Here is a 13,939-nt window from a genome sequence, read left to right on the forward strand (position 1 = left end):
GTCCTCTCCAGGCCCCAGTTGCCCCAAAGTATCCTGATCCGCATAGAGAATCATGCCGGGTAAGGAGTCCAAAGTTGCTCCTTGTTCAATGTCAGTGTCTGACTGCCTGTCGGGCAGAAAAACACGATCAAACATGTTTTGCTTTTTTTTTTTTCCCCAAACATGTTTTTTTTTTTAATGGTTTTATTGTTACCAAGACAATACATGTACATGACCAAAATATCGGTTGGTACTAGAAGTCATAACAACAACAACAACAACAAAAAAGCAAGCCTCTGCTCCACCCCTCCCACCCCCAATTTCTACCTCCTTTAGAGAATCATCTTCAACTCTTGCTGCCATTTCTTCTGGTATTTTCTCCCATATTTCTAAACAACAGCCATACATAACTACTACTTTATTCTTTTTAATCTTAGGGATTATTTCCTAACTTCTCTGTATGGAATCTGAGCTTTTAGCTCTCAAATCCCCCTCCCCCTTAAACACCTCCCCTAACCTCCAATAATAACATCACACATTTTTTATGTCAATGTATAGTACTTTTTCATTTCAACTTTGCTCACTGTCCAGTTGCAGAGTATATTACAACTAAATGTTTTGAACTTTTCATTTTTTCTAGGGTTAATAACTGCCATACTTTTGTTTTTCTTAGCTTTTTTAAGAACCTCAACTTCTTAGGAGAACTATAAACTTCTTCTCAGTAATGATCAAACACATCAGATAATTAATTCACCACTTGCTTTGATTTTGTTCTCCTTTGGAGATATCCTTCCTGGAATATTTTGTCCTCCTCCTCCAATCTAAACTGGATGCTTTCTAAGCCTGATGGATAGTGGTCCTTCCCCATCTCTTGGACATTTCCTGGTGTCTATCAACATTTTGACTGAATATATCCTCTTCCAGTGGTTTCTTAAGAATGAATGCATAGAAGGTTACAATTTTTAAAGCTGGCATTTTTGAGTGTCAATATTCTAACTTTATGCTCAACTTACAGTTCATCTAGGAATGGAATTCTAAATGGAAAAAAATTTTTTCTTCAACATTTTGAAGGTATTATTTCATGGCATTTGAAAGCAATGTCGCTGGCATCCAGTGTCGCTACTGACAGGTACAGTGCCACACCGATCGCTCATCTCTGATGTGCTGCGCACGCGCATGTGTGTATGTTTTACTTCTAAACTTTTAGAATCTTCCCTTTTATCTCTGACAGTCTAAAATGTCATGGAGATTTGCCTTTGTGTGAGTGCTTTCTCTCTTTTTAAAAATGTTTACTTACTTCTGAGAGAGAGAGAGAGAGAGAAGGAGCAAAGAGAGAGGGAGATAGAGGATCCCAAGCAGCCTCTGTGCTGACAGCAAAAAGCCTGATGCAAAAAGCTCAAAATCACAAACTGGGAGATCATGAGCTGAGCCTAAGTCTGACGCTTAACAATCTCAGCCACCCAGGGGGCCCTGTGTGGGTGCCTTCTCTGTTCACTCATATTGGATCTTTGGTAATAGTCTCCTCATTATTGGTAAACTTTGTCTTTCGATTTTTAGGAATTTGTGTTTTGACAATTCTGGCTCCACTGTGTTTTTTTTAAATGTTCTTTTTCTAGAACTCTTATGAGTTGGATATTAGCCCGATTAGTTGACCCTCTACATTTCTTTTTTTTTTCTCACTTATTTCCTTCTTCCTTATTTTTGTTTTCTTCAGGAGATATGCTCAATTTTATTTTCCAGTCTATTGAAGTTATTATTTTGGCTATCATTAACTTAAAAAAACTCTTTCTTTTTCAGTTTTTCAAAGCTGTTTTGAATAATAGCCTCTTCTTGTTTAATGGAAGCAACATCTTATCTCTAAGGTGAGATTAAATTTCTTCAAAGTCTTCTGTTTTTTGTGGCCTCTATTTCTATCTGGTTCCTTTCTTGGTTCTTTTTGTCTCTTTCCTAACAGAGGCTTCCCTTGAACATCTGATGATCCTCCACTGATGTTCATATGTATAAGTGAAGAAATTAAAAAGCTCCATGCACACAGGTGGGGCCTTGGCAACTTGTTGGGCCTCCCAGTAAAGTGGTAAAAACCCTCAACTGTCAATTTTTGTGGAAATTCTCTCTCGAGATGATCTGTTTCCACAAAGAAGAATCTTCCCATTTGCTGCTTTGATGGTGGTGATGGGGACATGGTAATTACATCTGTCTACCAGCATTGAGCACTGGGAATGAGGAAGGCCATGAGGCTCTTATTTAGTATACTGACTTGCCCATAGACCTCTGGCTTCAGCTGGGCCTTGTGTCCAGGAGTTGAGAGTTGGTCAGGTTCAGTCTCTCCATAGAGAACCTTTGGTCTTTCAGAGTGTAGAGAAGGAGTAGTGGTCTGGTGCACAGAGCACAGGAGGGGATCCAGGCCTAATTGATTCTTATTAGACTTTTAATCAACCCTCCAGTTTTCAGCTTCACTGCACAACCCAGGCTTTGAAAGTACTTGATGCCTCCAATTCCTCAGCCCTTTAGGAATTTTCTGGCACAACCTAGCTTATTTTTCTTGTTGCCATTCCCCTAACCACAGGCACTGCACAACACAAAATGCTGAAGCCAAAGCCAGTCAGTCATCTATTCACTTTCCATTGTCTATCAACCTGTTGACTTCTCTCATCTGCTTTTGTTTATGTTGCCATAATTTTACAAGTTTCCATTTTCTTTTTTATAAAAGCACATTTTAAGGATGGCCATTATAAAAAAAAACACAGAAAATAACAAGTGTTGGCAAGGAGAAACTGGAGCCCTGTGCACTGTTGGGGGGAATGTTGGGGGGAATATTGTGGGGGGATGCGCACTGTTGGGGGGAATGTAAAATGGCGTAGCTGCTGTGGAAAAAAAGTATGGAGGGTCCTCAAAAAATTAAAAATATAACTACCATATAATTCAGCAATTCCACTTGTGAGTATAAACCCTAAAGAACTGAAAACCAGGACTTGAATGGTTATTTGCACAACCACGTTCGTAGCAGCATTATTCACAATAGACAAAAGAAGGCAGCAACCCTGGTTTCCATCAATAGATGAATGCATAAAACAAAAGGTGGTAAAAAAAAAAAAAAACAGGTGGTACACACATAGGATGGAATATTATTCAGCCCTAGAAAGGAAGGAAATTCTGATACACAATACAATGAATGAACCCTGAAGGCATCAGGCTGAATGAAGTAAGCCAGTCACTAAAGAACAAATACTGCTTGATTCTACTTTTAGGAGGTACCCAGAGTAGTCAGAAAACACAACGGTGGTTGCTGGGGGTAGGAGGAGGGGGCATGCGGAATTATTATTAATAGGTATAGAGTTTCAGGTTTCTAAGATGAAAAAAGTTTGGGAGAATGGGTGGTGGGGACAGTTGCACAGCACTGTGAATGCACTTAATGCCGCTGAATGGGACATTTAAGCATGGTTAAAATGGTCAACTTTATGCTATGTATATTTTACACAATAAAAAAAAAATCAATGAGTCATATGTATGTAGACTTATTTCTGAATTGTTTTGTTTCAAATACCTATAGGTGTATCCCTTTGCCAAACACTACATTGCCTGTAACACAATAGCTTTAAGTATTAAAATCAAGAAATAAAAGTTTAAAAAATATAATTGAGACCAAAGTTACTTCTCTATTTAAAAATTTTCCAACGGCTTCTTATTGCACTAGAATAAAATCCAGTCACTATGGCTCACAAGGCCCTGCACGACCTGGTCCCTGCCTAGTTCTGCCTCACTCTGTCCTTACCCACATAGGCTTTCTCTCTGGGCCAGGCAGTAAGATGAATACAGCAAGTTCTCCAGCCAGGAGTGGCTCCCGGTGTGCTGGATGACAGGGGTGTGCAACCTGTCAGAGCATAGACAGCGCCCTGAGAGAGGCTTGTGTGGAGGACTGTGGGAGCATGTAGAGAGGGAGGATCATTGTGGTTACTACAGCAGGAATCCCAGGCCACCTCTCAACACAGTGCTGTGCTCCAAGGGAGCTGGGCTGGGCGACTGAAAGGGCTGGGTCCTTAGAACAAGCCATTCAAGCTTTACCAGAAGCCAGATGGTCCCCAGTAGCTCTGCTGATCCTTCTGGCAGTCCCTCAGGGACCCCATGCTGGGATGGGCCAGCAGAGGTGACTCCTGAACCAAGGAGGATCCCAGGCGGGGCGGTGCAGGTGCAGGCCAGCAGAGCCCTGGGGCTCCCTCCAGTTCTCTGAATGTCCCTCCACAGACAGTTCCGGTACAACCAGGGCAGCTATTTTGGCTTGATCTAGTCCGAGGTGAAGTTCTTTTTTTTTTTTTTTTTTTTTTTTTTTTTTTTTGTTCGAGGTGAAGTTCTTACACAAGCTCAGGAATTTCAGGGCAGGACTCCAGGGGACACAGGAAAGAGAGAAGACACAACTGCCAAGACCCTCAAATGAGGTCCTACTGTGAGCATGCCTATGCATGTGGTGCTTCACTGGGTGTGTGTTGGGGTCGTGTTGGGGGCAGGGGAATATCAGAGGGGTTTGAATCCTAGTTCAAAACACTCATTTACAGCAGATTTAGACTTCCCAGTCCAAGCCACTGAAATTTATTTCTGAAGAAGCATCTAGAAAAAATGGAGGGGAAATGCTGCCCAGTTATTTAGTCAAAACAAAATTCAAACTTTCTCCCCCTCCCCCAACCTGCCAATGTCCCTTTCGCCTATGTGATCCTCAGGGATCCAGAGGGACTGGGGCCCAGCTGAGCTGGTACCAAGTATGTTCGTCCCCAGAGGAGGCCAGCCCTGCAAATGGCAGCTATAGTCATTGCCTAGAAGTCTAGGTGCCTCCTACACCCCCAGAGCCGGTGAACAGGGTCAGTGGATCCTGCTTTGGCCTAAACAACCCCCAGCTGTTAGAAAGGGATTCACAGCCAGTCCATTTCCAAGATTACTGTAAGAGAAGCTCAAAGGTTTGCTATGCGGGGGGTGCTGCAGCCCAAATAGGCCTTCTTCCCCAACCCCTAGAACATCCCTAATCCAAGAAGGATGGTGAACAGACATCTACAGAAAGCTGGAGCATCTGCTCTCCTTTTCTTGTCACAGAGAACTGGAACAAATAAAAACAGTGCCACCGTTACATAAAAGCTCTTGTTACTAATGTGGGTTAAGGAGTCTGTAGGCAGGGCTTGCCCCCACCTCAGTGTATGTAACTGCTGAGGCCAACCAGCTGAGAGAATTCCAGGTGCAGTCCAAGCAGCTGTTAGACACGCTGGCAGGCACCAGGGTCACCCTACATAAGGCCTTTACTGAATGAAGCAAGTCAGCCATAGTCACCTCCAGGCCTGACGAGAGGGGTGGGGAAGAGGTAAAGATGGGTGGGGTTGGTCCCCTGGGGAGTGGCAGGAAGTGGCAGGAGAAGCAAGTTCTAGGGAAGAATGTGCTGATGGGATGTTTTGGGGGGAAGCCGACTGTTGGGAGTGGTCCTGGGGGCTCCTGAGAAATTGCTTGGTTCATACTTTCTGTTGTTTGTTAAAAAAGGTCATCTTCAGGTTGGGTATGGGAAAAGGATCTGTAAACTTGTTATGTCCCTAGAGAGCCCACGTTATTCCAGAAAAGCTTAGCTCCTTCTACCCACACCACTCACCTTCTCAGGGAGCCCCCAGACTCTGGGAATTCCTGTAACACTCCCTGCCCCCTCCACCAAGCCTGCTGCAGCCTGAACAAGTCAGGGGGTTCCTGCCCCGGAGACAGAGGGGAGCCAGGCCAGTCTACAGCCTAGAAGGAATGGGCACGCCTGGGGCCCCAGAACTCCTGGCCCCCAGAGAGCTGCAGGACGCAAGCATGAGAGCACTGTTTATTCCAGAGCCGTTTTCTGTTTTAAGAGCCTCACAGCTGGGTCCAGGGCCAGGGTCCCATTTCCAAAGTCGGTATTTTTTTCCTTCTTTTTGCTGGACAAGGAGAAATGGAAAAAACCAATGTTGCTTTGGCCCTCACTCAGCTTCTTTTGAACTGATTTTGCTGCCCCTGGCAGGATCTGCCACCAGGGTGCAAGCCACGAATGCGGGCCATGGCAGAGAGAATTCTCGGCTCTGACTGCCCTGCTGGGTTATCTGAGGGGAAGACCCATGGAACACAGGGAAGTCTGACTTGCGCGACTCACCAAGGCCTGCTCTAAGTCAAAGACCCCTAACAGCACTCAGGGCTCAGACCACTGCTACTCCTAACCCCTGGCCACAAGAGGGCCTAGTTCTCCAAACACACCTGCAGATTGGATACTGGGGACAGAGCTCCGTCTCTCAGTAGGTAGTAATTATTTATAAAGCCCAGAAAAATATCCCAAAGTCAGAGCTAAATGTCAATACAACCAATTCTCTGTTATCTCCCATTTGCAAAAGGAGATAACTATAGTTTTTATATTTGCATATAGGATGTGTCACACATCAGCTTTACCCTCCTAATTTTGCCCTTTCAAAAGCACACACCATACACTGCTAGGTGAATACGACAGACACCCTAGCAGTGTGCACGGCTAGTAGAACCAAGTGAGGAGAAAGTCCAAGATGCTCCATCCCTCCCCTCTGCCACTCCCCTAGGACCACTCCCTCCCTCTCTAGAAAGCCTCTCCAACTATCCAGCCCCCTCTGATCTCCCCCACCTCCCAACTTCCTGCACCTACACTATTATCTAAAGGGATTACATTTTTAAAGCCAGCAGACATTTATCTGATCTCAAAACAGACCGTTTAAAATCAGGCCTATCTCAGAAAATCTGGGGCAACCAATTGCCATTACATCACCTTTCATATTTCTTTCTGCCCCACAGCAAGCACGGTGACCATATTTTCCATAGAATCAGGACGCATTATCTGACAAGTGATTTATGGGCAGCCTCCAGGTGCAAGAAGGAGTCGGTGTTATAAAAGTTTCAACATCAAAATATTGGAACTCCAAGGATAGCTGGATGACTTTACTGGAAAAAGTGAGAATACTTTAAGTCAGAATGGCTCATAACAATCTGGGATGACAGCACCTTTACCACTAACACAGGTTATGATTTTGTTTATTCCAGGCACATTTGGCACCACTCCCTGTAAGACTGTGAGTTACTCAAGAGGGGGAACTAGACATTACACCTCTTTTGAAGTTCTCTCCATACCCAGCATGACTACTAAATCCACTACTGAGTGGATGGATGGTTGGCTGATCTCTCTTCTCTCCCAGCTCAAGTGTCATTTCAGAGACACCTTTCTTGATTTCCCAAATGAGGTCATGCTGTTATGTTCTCATGGCACTGTGTGTTCTTCCTTCAGGGTCTTATCACACTGTATCATTCATTCTATGCATGGTTACTCTCATCTGTCCCAGCAATAGGCTGTATCTGCTGCCCCCAGAAAGAACTATAATGGTTTGGTTCACCGATGAATCACCAACTGCTAGCACTCTGCTTGGCACACACTAGGTGATCAATAATATGTATTTTTAAATTAATGACACAGTCTCTTTGGTAGGTCCCAGGACTCCATATTTCTCCCTTGCATCAACATTTTTATTAATTACTTGAACGAAGATTACACAAGTCTGCTCAGGAGAACTGAAGTTGGCATCAATACTGGCCCCCAGAGAGCTGCAGAGCATAACATGTTAGCTAACAGAATCAACATTCTAAAGGACCAAAGGTCCAAATAAATAGAAATGAAAAGAGAACAAGTCATGTGAAGGTTCTAAATCCTCAACTAGCCAAAATCTGAGGTGGCGGTAGCTCACGTGTAAAAGGAGCTGGGCCAAAGTCTCCTAAATGTTACTCACTCTCAAGCCACTAACAAAGCACAGTGTCCAAATAAGGAGAAGGCAGTCCCATTCAGCCTGACCACCAGATACAGGTGCCACACATTAATGGGACACTGATGAAGGGGCTCATGATCTGCAAAGTGGTCACTGCCCTGCTGGCACCTTGCAGGTGTTCAACAGAAATTTACTGAAGGAACATAGAGATTAACTGATGGAAGTAGATATACTTAGCCTGAAATAAAACACACCAAATAAGAGCGTATCTGTTTTTAATATATGAAGAGCTCTTATCTAACAGACTCTCTGTGTTGTGCAGCTCCAGAGGACAGAACAGGGATATATGGGTCCATCATGTAGGCAGGCAGATTTAGGCTCATACAAGGAGGGATAACATAAATGTAACATGGTAGATCCCCACCTGCACAAGCGTCCATAAGGAGGCTAGAGAACCATCTGGCTGGGATGTTGTCAGTCAGGGATACCTTCCAACCCAAGTCCCAGTTTTCTAAGAATTTAATGGAACTGAATGCATTAAGGTGAGAGAGGACATGAAAGAAATATTCCATTTGCAACATAAATAACCTTTGTGCTACAAATACAGAGCTTAGAATGACGCATTCCTTGAAGGGTTTCATAAACTCACTCACGAAACTATCTGGTCTAGCATCTTTTCAGGATGTATTTCCTCAACCTTTCCAGTTTCTTCCACGAAACTTTTCACGTTTTCAATTTCTTTTTTAGTCAATTTTGGCAGCTCCTATTTTCTTCGAAAAATCTGTTTCTTTCAAGATTTTCAAGTGTATTATCAAAGTTAAACATGAAAATGTCATTTTTGTCAACTCCAGATCAGTGGTTAGAGTCTCATTTCTACATTTTGTGTTTTTCTTTGGTTGGCCTGGTTAGGTTTACCTATGTCATATTGCCAAGAATAGTCCTTAAATTTATTAATTAATATCATTTTCCTACTTCACAATGAACTTACTTCTTCTGTATAAATATCTTGCTTCTGTTTTTCTTCAGTTTGTTCTATTCTTTGATTTTATGAGTTGAAAGCATGGTTCATTAATTTTTAGTATTTTTTTTGTTCAATAATAAAAGTATTAAAGTCTACACATATATCTCTGATATTGACTTTATCCTGTTATAAACTAACTACTCAAAAAGTAAGACTGTTTTCATGTGTAGTAACTATTACCAGTTAGAAAAAGTACATACACACACACACACACACACACACACACACACTTCATCTAGGAATAAACTTAGTAAGTGCAAAGTTCCCATATAATGACAGTTTCAAAACTTTCTAAACAACATATGTTTTCAATCAATAATGAAAAGTACTTTGCCCTTGGTTTCAAAGTAATCAGTGGGATTATGCTATTAGATATGGAAATGTTAAAAAGCTATAATAATAAAAACCATTTTGGTTCTGATACAAGAGTATACATAGTGGTTAGTAAAACAGTCCAGAAAATCCTAAAACAAAGTTTATACATGAGACTTTAGTATATAATAAAAGTGGCTTCAAATTAATGGGAAAAATTGGATTATTAAATATGGATCACTTGAAAAAAATCTTAGTCAGATCCCTGCCTCACACTATACATAGAAACATCCATTTTGGTTGAAATAAAATATTAAAAGTAAAAAAAAAAAGAGAAGAAATGCAGATATAATCTTAGAGATCCCAAGCTTGACACTAACGGCAGAACCCATAAAGATATGTAACTACAAGGGTGCCTGGGTGGCTCAGTCAGTTAAGCGTCTGACTTCAGCTCAGGTCATGATCTCACAGTTTGTGGGTTCGAGCCCCGCGTCGGGCTCTGTGCTGACAGCTCAGAGCCTGGAGCCTGCTTCAGATTCTGTGTCTCCCTCTCTCTCTGCCCCTCCTCCACTCATGCTCTGGCTCTCTCTGTCTCTCAAACAATGAATAAACGTTAAAAAAAAATTTAAGAATGCTCAACATCACTCCTCATCAGGGAAATAGAAATCAAAACCACACTCAAATATCACCTCACGCCAGTCAGAGTGGCCAAAATGAACAAGTCAGGAGACTACAGATGCTGGAGAGGATGTGGAGAAATGGGAACCCTCTTGCACTGTTGGTGGGAATGCAAATTGGTGCAGCCACTCTGGAAAACAGTGTGGAGGTTCCTCAAAAAATTAAAAATAGACCTACCCTATGACCCAGCAATAGCACTGCTAGGGATTTACCCAAGGGATACAGGAGTACTGATGCATAGGGGCACTTGTACCCCAATGTTTATAGCAGCACTCTCAACAATAGCCAAATTATGGAAAGAGCCTAAATGTCCATCAACTGATGAATGGATAAAGAAATTGTGGTTTATATACACAATGGAGTACTACGTGGCAATGAGAAAGAATGAAATATGGCCCTTTGTAGCAACATGGATGGAACTGGAGAGTGTGATGCTAAGTGAAATAAGCCATACAGAGAAAGACAGATGCCATATGGTTTCACTCTTATGTGGATCCTGAGAAACTTAACAGAAACCCATGGGGTAGGGGAAGGAAAAAAAAAAAAAAAAAAAGAGGTTAGAGTGGAAGAGAGCCAAAGCATAAGAGACTCTTAAAAACTGAGAACAAACTGAGGGTTGAGGGGGGTGGGAGGGAGGGGAGGGTGGGGGATGGGTATTGAGGAGGGCACCTTTTGGGATGAGCACTGGGTGTTGTATGGAAACCAATTTGACAATAAACTTCATATATTGAAAAAAAATTTTAAGATATGTGACTACATAAATTTAAACCTTTGTACAAAAGTAAAGCCATGACCAGAATTAAAAGGTAATCAAACTAAAAATATCTAAATTATATACAGAATACAAAGGTGGAGATCCTCCATATATAAAATGTCTATATGTCTAAATAAAAAGAACACATAATGGGAAAAGTAAAGGATATTACCAAGAAGTTCATGAGGCAGCCAAATATACAAAGAAATGTTTAATTTAAAGGCAGCAAGCAAATGTAAAATAAAATGTAATATCTTTGATTAAAGTGTGTTAATAATTAAAGTGATTACTAATACTTATGAGAGTCGGGGAAAGTTAAATTTTTAAATGTTACTGATGTGAGGGTAATAATCTGATCTTCATTTTTCTTTCTTATAAGATTAGCATAGTCATGCTGATTGCATATGGCTACCTTAACAGTTTGGAAATAGCTATCAAAAGACTTAACAAGATTCACTAAGTCTATTATCTGCCTTAGGAATTATCAAAGATGTCCTGGAAAATGGATGTAAGTTTAAGTTATTTAAAAGATTAAATACTAGAAATCCAAAGCCTAATACAGTCTATTTAAAATAATTACAATACATGGGGCGCCTGGGTGGCTCAGTCGGTTAAGCGTCCGACTTCAGCTCAGGTCACGATCTCGTGGTCCGTGAGTTCGAGCCCCGCGTCAGGCTCTGGGCTGATGGCTCAGAGCCTGGAGCCTGCTTCTGATTCTGTGTCTCCCTCTCTCTCTGCCCCTCCCCCGTTCATGCTCTGTCTCTCTCTGTCCCAAAAATAAATAAATGTTAAAAAAAAAATAAAATAAAATAAAACACAATAAAATAATTACAATACAACAAGAAGGTAAAATACTGTATACATTGCTAAAAATTATAATCTTGAGGCATGTAAGAAAATGTTCATTAAAAAGTAAAAAGGGAGCTTACAAACTATAGTTTTTTAATATGGATAAGATGTCATTTAATAATCACATACTTTCTTCCTGTTATAAAAGAAAAAAATTAGCAGGAAATCTACAAAAATGTAAAAGCTATTATCTCTAGTGGTGGGATTATTTGCTTTTCCATGTTTTCCGTATTTTCAATTTTTACTTTTACAATGAATATATTCTACTTTCAAAGCACCAAAAAAGTTGAACAACTTAGGTTCAAATTTGCTAGGAGCACATTTTGATGAGACTAAATAAAAAAAGAGACTAGCTGTGAGTCCCCTCAGAAAGGAAGGCTGAGAGAATGACACACCATCCTTTATGAAAATTTGGCTGAAGTCAGCATGGCTGGTGACCATTTGGAATGAGACCAAATGGGCTCTGGCTGTAGCAGAGCAGGCAGCGTGCTCCATGGAAGGCCCTTCACAGTGGTGGGCGGGGTGGCTTCCACATGGGTGCCTGGAACAGCGTCCTCATTCCCTAGCTGGAGCCCAGCAGGACAGCTCAGAGGACTTCAAAGGACAATGGAGTCCATGTGCCACTCGCCCAGCAGGCAGCCCTCGCCTCTGCCCAGAGAACCTCACGATAGTTAACTCATCCTGCAAGGACTCAAGTCAGTGGTTAACTCCAAGCCCTGAAAGAAATACTAACTGGCAGTCCTAGCCAAATCCTCTGTGGTTTAACTGGTTTCAACCTTTAAGCTGGAGTCTGCAGCTGGGCAGAGCCACCGCCTGTCCCCAGCTGAGGCTGCCAGGGCCCTTGGCAGAGTCCTGGGGCTGAGCTCTGTCCACAGAGCAAGACAGCTCTGGGGCATGGAAAAGCAGGGAGAGGCTGGGCGCCAACCTCCTCCCCAGCTGTTTTCAATAAGGCTCCACTTCTGAGGTTGCTGGCAGACCTCTGGAAAGATCTAAACCAACTTCACATAATGTTTTCCATCAAGCCCACAATTAAGTGATATTCTCTTAACTCATGAACTGCACACGAAACCTTTTTCCTGTCACTTCTCAGCTCCTCTCCTAAGCAACATACAAGCAGGTCAGGCTGGGGTTCTAACACTTTTGCAGGGTCACAAAGACCACAGCACAGGCCTTCCAAGGCCTTCCACTCTTCCTCCTGCTACACAGGATGGAGGGCATGGACATTTGACCTCACTGTGCACATCATTTCACTTAATCCTCCCAATAGCCCTGGAAGGTCCGCATTACTATGCTAATTTTACAGGTAAGGAAAATGAAGGTCAAAGCAGGTAAGTAAGTTATTTGTACAAGGTCTCTAAATTCATGCTTTTTCCACTGTAGCCTTTCAGGGGAGTAATAGGATCACAGGCAAGAAGGTTCCAGATATCAAAAAGCTATTCCAATACCACCTAGTCTTTTGACAAGATTTTTCACCAGTGCCCCTTCCCCAACTCCCACAGAAGTATTCTTGAGAGCTTAATTGAGCACCATGTCCTTCTTTTGTGACTGAATAAATTAACGATATAAATTAATAAATTGATAAATTAACCAGGACTGGGAAGCCAGCACCAGGAGGTGAAGTCAGAGGACAGTTGCAGACTGAGGCCCAATGAAGGATTCTGGCTCGGAGAGAAGTGTGGCAGAGACGGGGAAGAACCAGACTGAGAGGTGAGGCAGGAAGATGCTGGTAGAAGGGCATGCCACGAGGACAGAGTGTGCACAACACAGATGCAGGAGCAGATGGGTCCTAAAGACTGGGGCTGTCTCATCCCTCACTGATGCCAGTGCCAGCTGAAGACTAGCCTAATGGAAAGCATTTGAACTTAAAAATGCCCAAAGCCTTTCTTCCACGAATCCCCCTACTATAAACTAAACTAACCCAGGATATGGCATTGAAAGCCTCATATAAAGATGTTCATCAGAATTTAATTTGTAAAAGGAAATATTAAAAATAATCTAAATAACCACCAGTAGAGAAATGTCTCAGTAAATGGTAGTATGTCGAATTTAATGGAATATTAACCATTAAAATTATGTTGACAGTGATTTGAAGAACGAAGTGTTGGGTTGAAAAAGCAGGATACAAAACAGTATGAATGATTTTAATTATGACTATCAGTGATTAAGCACTTATTTATATGACATATGCAGCAAATATACTTTCTTTAAACAATGCCACCATATGGGTAGTAGTATTCCTATTTACAGACAGGAAAGTGACTTCCAGAGTAACTAAGCAAATTACCCAAGGTTACAGCTACAAAAAGATGGGACTGAATTCAAAATCAAGTCTGGCACCTGCCCCTATAAATCCTATAGTTATCCCTACCTTGACAACAAAAGAAACCCCCAGCTTAACAAAGGAACACAAGAACCATCAAACAAAATTATAATATAGCAAGGTGGAACGATGAGTAAGTAGTTTTAAGCTTTTTTCTACTTTTGCTTTTCTAAATGTTCTTAAATGTTCATATTATATTTTTACTTTAAAACATTCTTAGAACAAGACTTTTAGAGTGGTGTTATGGCAGACCAGTGATCCTGATCATA

General features: G+C 41.9%; 1 protein-coding gene and 1 long non-coding RNA gene across 5 annotated transcripts in view; one reads left to right on the plus strand and one right to left on the minus strand.

Annotated features, from left to right (window-relative positions):
* Positions 1 to 13,939, minus strand: part of MYLK (myosin light chain kinase) — a 278,784-nt gene that overhangs the window by 147,922 nt on the left and 116,923 nt on the right. The window lies entirely within an intron of this gene.
* Positions 1,001 to 7,245, plus strand: LOC109266500 (uncharacterized). The gene is made up of 4 exons (XR_002079738.2): positions 1,001 to 1,108; positions 1,777 to 1,841; positions 6,778 to 6,933; positions 7,024 to 7,245. It is a non-coding gene; the product is annotated as an uncharacterized LOC109266500 (long non-coding RNA).

This window comes from Panthera pardus, unplaced genomic scaffold (assembly GCF_024362965.1).
Source record: "Panthera pardus isolate Hobbes unplaced genomic scaffold, ASM2436296v1 HiC_scaffold_16, whole genome shotgun sequence".
In the NCBI taxonomy this organism is placed as follows: domain Eukaryota; kingdom Metazoa; phylum Chordata; class Mammalia; order Carnivora; family Felidae; genus Panthera; species Panthera pardus.